The sequence below is a fragment of the Phoenix dactylifera genome, chromosome 7 (genome assembly GCF_051530095.1).
Source record: "Phoenix dactylifera cultivar Ajwa chromosome 7, Ajwa_hap1_PhDact_Kaust_v1.1, whole genome shotgun sequence".
Taxonomy (NCBI): Eukaryota; Viridiplantae; Streptophyta; class Magnoliopsida; order Arecales; family Arecaceae; genus Phoenix; species Phoenix dactylifera.
In genome coordinates, this window is record NC_143196.1 from 24,548,906 (window position 1) to 24,555,545 (window position 6,640).

Here is a 6,640-nt window from a genome sequence, read left to right on the forward strand (position 1 = left end):
CTCCCTATAATTTTTCATCTTCCAAAACACTACCGTTAAAGTTTATCTTAAGATAGCTCAGGGATGGGGGCTCCTAGGCGATAAGTATTGCCTGAGGCACCATCAGAGTTAATGGGAGCCCCAGATATCCCTCATAGTCTTGGTACCATCAACGGACTCTGCCTAGTCACACTCTACTGCATGGATAAACACCTATCCACTACACACCTCGTACTCTGCCACTTGCCCTTAAAAACCCTGACGATCCTGCTTAACCAGGCATGATAAGCAATATAGGTGCATCTAACACCACTAGCTAAGTTGGCAGGTTGCTTCATGGATCCCTTCAAATAATCAAGGAAAGTTGTGACTAGGGAAGGAGAATGCAAGAAATTGTAGGCCACCCCTGCTAGTCGCCACACTAGAGCCATCCTTGGGCATCCGAAGAGAACGTGCTCTACTGATTCCTCAACCTCCGAACATCCATCACAATAATGGGTAAGACTCAACCCCCTTCTACAAGCACCTCCTTAGTCGGCAGCCTACCCCAAATCACCCTCCAAAGGAACAAAACAACCCAAGGGTGGATTTAGAGCTTCCATAGCCAGCTTCCATTAGTCGATCACAACGTTGTGACTCTGTACATCACCCTAAGATCAGTGCCCCTCACCTTGGATCAGCAGGTCGAGACACATATGCTTCTATCCAGTCCACCCAACCTCGAAATCGGCATAGCAAGGATCCTCTCCGTCGATGCTCCCCAAAGAGTTGCTAAATCGTAGCTTCGTCCCAACTCCTCTCACCTGGTCTCAGGAGGTCACACACCTTGAGACCCAAGTTGTCGAGCTGATCATAGTGGGCCAAAGATGCAAAGGCAGGTCCGAAATCCAGGTATCTGAATATCAATCGATTGAATATCGCCGATCACCCATCTAATGTGAGGCAGCACCTTCGGGACATGAGAACACATATCACGCTAGATGGAGTAATATATAGTGCCGATCTATCTGAAAGTCTGACGCTCTAATCTAGTTGCCATACTTAGGCTCGAGCACACCATCAGGGCACACCATAATCCCTCAGGCTCGAGCAGGTACTGGGCCACATGTCTAGCCGCCAATGCCTCCCTACTCACCAGTAGAGAATGGATACCCAAGCCTCCACTGCTCCGAGGTTGACAAAGAACCTCCCAAGAACAAAACATGAACACCTCTTCTCCCATCTCGCATGCCCTAGATGTCCCTAAACATCAGCTCCAGTCTCGATACTGGGCACAAGAGTATTGGCCAAAAGATGCACCGGAACAGAGCTAAGAACAGATCTCACCAACCTCACTCTACCCATCAAGGATAAGGCACTCACCTACCACCCCTCTAGATCCAGCCTCCTGCATATATTCTGCTCCACCTCATCACAATCCGTCCTCCAAAGCCACTTTCCTGTAATGGAACTCCCAGATATCTGCAACAGCCAACCCGCTTGCTCTCCATACATCTTTTCTACCTACAAAAATGAACGTGCATGGTTTTGTTGCTCAACTCAATATTCCTTTCTTACATCCAGAAAATATTCTCTTTATCCATGCATCTTCTTTTTTTTCCCTAAAAACATGAAATCTATGCAAAATTTTCTTTGCGCAATATTAAACGTACGTTAATTCTTTTATGATGGTAAACTCCAATGTTGAAAGAATCTACTGTAGCAAAAGCGGAGTTCAGTTAACTTAAAGCCGCGAGAACATGCTGCAGAGCCTTGACTTCCAATTTTGTTGAACAATATTAATTATCTCAATTTTCAAGTTGTCATTATCTCACTAATCACAATTATCAAAAGAGATCATGCCAATAAAGATAACGATGTAGATTAATTAGTGGAACGGAATGATTAGAATGCGACCACCATCTCATTTTGCTTGGTTACAGACTCCATTGAGGAGCCTCGTAAAGTTTGGTGCTGAACTGACGTCTCCGAATGATAGATAAGGCCTGCGAACCTCCTTCGAGTCTCTTCCGTCTTCTATGCTCAATTTGGAGGAGATTGGCACGAGGGCGGAGGATATCGACAGCTCTACGATGGAGTCCTCGATCGTCAAGCGTCAAAATTGGCGTTTTCTAGCAAGTGGGTGTTTTGGGCATGGACTTTGGGAGGCAGAGGGTATGGGCAAGAGAAATGGACCCAAATGGCATGCGGTATCCGCTCTTAATGCTCCGTCTTAGGGCTCGTTTGGTTCGCGGGAAAAGAAGGGGGGAAAGTGTGGTCAACGGGAAAGTAATGAGATGCCTCTTGTTTGGTTGGAGTTTTCAAAGGAGAGAGAAGGGAAAGTTATATTCCCATGGGAATGTGATTCCCACATTTCATGGGAAAGTCTTTCCCATGAGAAACATGGGAAAGTTACTTTCCCATGAGGCGGGAATCACTCCATTTTTACTTTTTCCCAAAAAGTCCCTTCAGCATTAAAGAAGCATTAAAGAGGCATTAAAAATCTAATTTTTATTAAGGGCATAATAGGAATTATATATAACTTTCCTAGGAAAGTGGATGGCCAACCAAACATAAGCACCTTGGAAATTTGTCACTTTCCCATGGTCAACCAAACATGCCAAAAATACTTTCCTAGGCATCCTCTTCCTAGGAATTTGTTTCCCAGGAATCATATTCCTAGGAAGGAAAATGCTTCCCGCGAACCAAACGAGCCCTTAGAGTAATTGGCGTTTCCTAGCAAGTGGGTGTTTTGGGCAGCGACTTCGGGCGGGAGAGAATACGGACAAGAGCAACGGACACAAATGGCATACAATACCATCACTATTATTGCTCCATCTCAGAGCGGCCCACGCAAAGCGTGAAATGGCTTTCGTACTATTGGTGCAACGAAGCACCGTAAGTGGTCCGGCATCGCCTTACCTTTTTTTTCTTCTTTTTTTTTTCTCCAATAAATGGTTAACCATACGCGCGCGCACACACAAAGAAAGAGCTGGAGGCCGCTTGGGCGGGCCTCCGTCATGCCCGATATATTTTACGGATGGCTTTTGTACTATTGGTGCAACAAAACACTTTAAGTGGTCCGGCGTCGCCTTACCTTTTTTTTCTTTTTTTCTTTTTTCTCCAATAAATGGTTAACACACACACACACAAAGAGAGAGCTGAAAGCCGCTTGGGCAGGCCTCCGTCATGTCCGGTATATTTTACGGGCCAATTTCATTGTCCTAGAGGGAAACTTGCCACGGTCATCAGCTAGTTCTGGGAGGGCCAAGGGATAATGGTTGCATCTATCCTTTGCTTCGAGACATGTGAGCATTGGTGAGGGACGGAGAGGCCTTCCAGACCAACCATGTTTTCCGTGAAGCCAATGGACAGCGGACTAGGTGACTGATTATGTAGCCAGTCACTCTGGCAATACCCTATAGGCTGGAGATGAGGAGCTGCCTGTGGCACTCTAATGTATTTTGTCTTTTTATTTTATTTGGTATGACCATACTCATCAAGTATGATCCACCTGCCTTAGCAAAAAGAAGAAAGAAAAAAAAAAGAGAGAGCCTATAATACAATCTAGCATTTCTCCACATAAATCTAATCAAATAATGATTGGATGAGAAGAATCCGGTATCGATGATCTGAGTTATTGGATGTAATACATTGTCTCTAAATTGCTTAAATACTAAAATTATATGATTTAAAGACCTCCGATATATGTATCAGGTGATAAAAAAAATGTATACCGTTTCATAAAATTTGGACTATTCAAAATATGCTGAAAATCTCCAAATTACATAATTTTTGATATTTAATAATTTAAATATAGGAGATCACATTCAAGGGCTCAAGCCATTAATTTGGACTTCCATTATCCAATAACGACCTAACCGAGTATAAGTGCATATCCACTCAAACATATGCTAGGCAATGTTGCTCTTTTTTTTTTTTTTGGAGAAAAAAGGAGGAAGAACCACACGAAGCTGCTGCTAATTCGGCTGCAAAGATTCGCCAACTAATATCTTCACAGCCAAGTGCAACCAATTCTTTTCCAATTTTATTCCAATTGTAAATCATGAAACACTTTCTTGGGAGATACCGGCTGCACGTCATACTTCGAAAAAAAAGAAAAAAAGAAAAGAGAGAAAAAAAAAAAGCTGACCGGCTCGGATGAAATTATCTGCTGTACAGGAAATTGATCATCCAATGGTGCACCATCCAACTACCCATTCCTCTAAAAATAATTATCAGAAGTTGACTCCATGAAAGAATACTAATCCTGTACGAGCTCCAAGATAAGAACACAAAATAATGGTAGATTCCATCTCTTTCATGTGAAAAATCCAGTCTAACATGTCAATATTAAGTGACGATGATTGGACATAGAATAGAAGCCACCTTCTGGACTCTGGAGGGTATTCTGGTAGCGACTGCTGATGCTGAACGTATGGTACATGATTGTGGTTGCTATGGGCCAAATACAGAGTCATATGAGAGACAGCATTGAGGAAGTTTCCGAGTTGCAAGCTTGACATTGATGTGGTGGTCTGAGTTTGATCAGAGGACAAGTGCACCACCTGGTCTTGATCAATCCAGCCTCGGTGGGACATTTTTAGCCCTTTGTATGACAAACAGGCGAGTGGTTGTAGTCTCATTTTCAGTGTTTAAATGAAATAATTTTGCAAAGCCATCATTAGGCTGATAGTATTTTGGGTATTGTCCAACTTATAAGGATGATTTTTAAAAAAAATAAAAATAAAATTTAGTTGAGAGTTTTTCTTTAAGACATTTTAAAGAAGTAGGGGCGAAGTTTGGGAAAGGATCCATTAAAAAGGGTTGAATTGTGGTTTCTGCACTAGGTTTTCCTTTGTCAGATGGGATTTGAATATTTTTCGGATGGAAAAGCAATGGCCTTTAGGTTAGAAAATAATTTGTTTGGCTATGTCTGAATGGGAGCTCGTCTTTATTTCGATGCTAGACTGAAGCAATTGTGCTATTTGGATTTATAATCAAAAGTATGGTGAAGGACATTCATAAAGGCCCATTAAATTTTGTTGCAACAATTTATTAGCTTGAATTGGAGATGGTGCCATATCCAGCAAATAAGGGATTTGCATTATAAACTAAAAGATGCTCACATATTTGACCTAAAAGAGCTACTCTTTCACTGTATGAAGCATTATAATTTCAAAGCCCTAATAATCGCAAATCATACGATTATTTTAGATTTTTTTTAAAATGCTAAGGTCCTGTTTGGGAACGATTAGGGTTGTTAACGAGCCGAGCCGAGCCCGAGCCTCTGCAGGCTCGGCTCAGCTCGTTTCATAAAATTTTAGGCTCGGGCTCGCTTGGCACAGCCCGACTCGGGCTTGAGCTCGTAAGGCTCGTTTGCCCCAGCCCGAGCCCGAGCCCGCCCCATCCCCATCCCCATCCCCATCCCTGTCAGGCATCGTCGGTTCGTCAGAGGAGTTCGTCGGAGGTGAGAAGAACGAAGGAAAGAAAGAAAGAAAAAAAAGAAGAAGAGAAGAAAGAAGGGGGCGACCGTGAGCATCGCCGGCACAGGCGTCGGCCGTGGGCACGGCCGCGGGCGCCGCAGGCTCGGCCACGGGGGAGAGACTGAAATCTAAGGTGTAGGGGGAGCCTCGGCGCGGGAACTGCCGGATGGGGCTCGGGGGTTGGGGCGGCGGCGCTTGGTACCTTCCTCGCCGGAGGTGGCGGCATCGGGGGCGGAGAAAGGAGAAGAGGCGTAGGAAGGGTGCCCGGCCGGAGATGATGCGGAACTTCTTGCAGAGGCGGCGGAGCTTCTCGGAGAGCTGGGATCGAGTGTACGGTGGCGGCGGCGTCGTCGTCATCGTCGTCCTCGTCGTCGGAGGGGATGTTGGGGAGGGGGGCATCAGCTTCGGGCTTGGGGCAAGGAGAACGAAGCCGTGGTCCGTAGAGGTGGGGGTGGAGCCGGAGGTGGGGTTGGGAAGATTTGGGAGAAACCGAGAAGAAAGAAAAAAAAGAAAAGGAAAAGAAAGAGGAGGAGGGAATGGTTAAAGGGTTGGTTCGGGTTAACGGGTTGTCTGAACCCGAACCGATCCAATTTGTTTTAAAGAAATTAAATGGATTTGGGTTAGTTCGGGTTAGGTATGATCTAAATCTAACTGGGTTCAATCAGATTGGGATTTAAATTGATTAAGCCTAATAAAATTTAATTGGGTTGAGTACAAGTTTAATTGGAACCTAATTAAATTGTTAATTGAACTGAGCCCTCATTTGGGTTCGTGAACTGCTCGTGCTTGAGCTCGGGCTCAGACTCGGTTTTAAACGGACCTCATTTTGGGCTCGGGCTCGAGCTCGTTTGACTAACGAGCCGAGCTCAAGCCGAGTTTTTACCGAGCCGGGCCCGAGCCAAGCTCGAGCAGCTCGGCCCGTTGACAGCCCTAGGAATGATCCACCAGATCCGACAGCATCAAGAGGAAAAGAGAGTACCAGAAGGGGAGAGAAGGAAGATAGCAAGAGAAATGATCGGGAAAAAAAAAATCTCTGAGGATTGGGGCACTGGATGATTCCAAACAGAGCCCAACTCTATTTAGTATGCAAGATGGATTGGAGGAATGTTAAATAGGGAAGAAAGAATGGATAAGAGAGACAGGATGGAAAAAGATTCCTTCCTTTATTTGTCATAGATGAGACGAAAGATGGATAA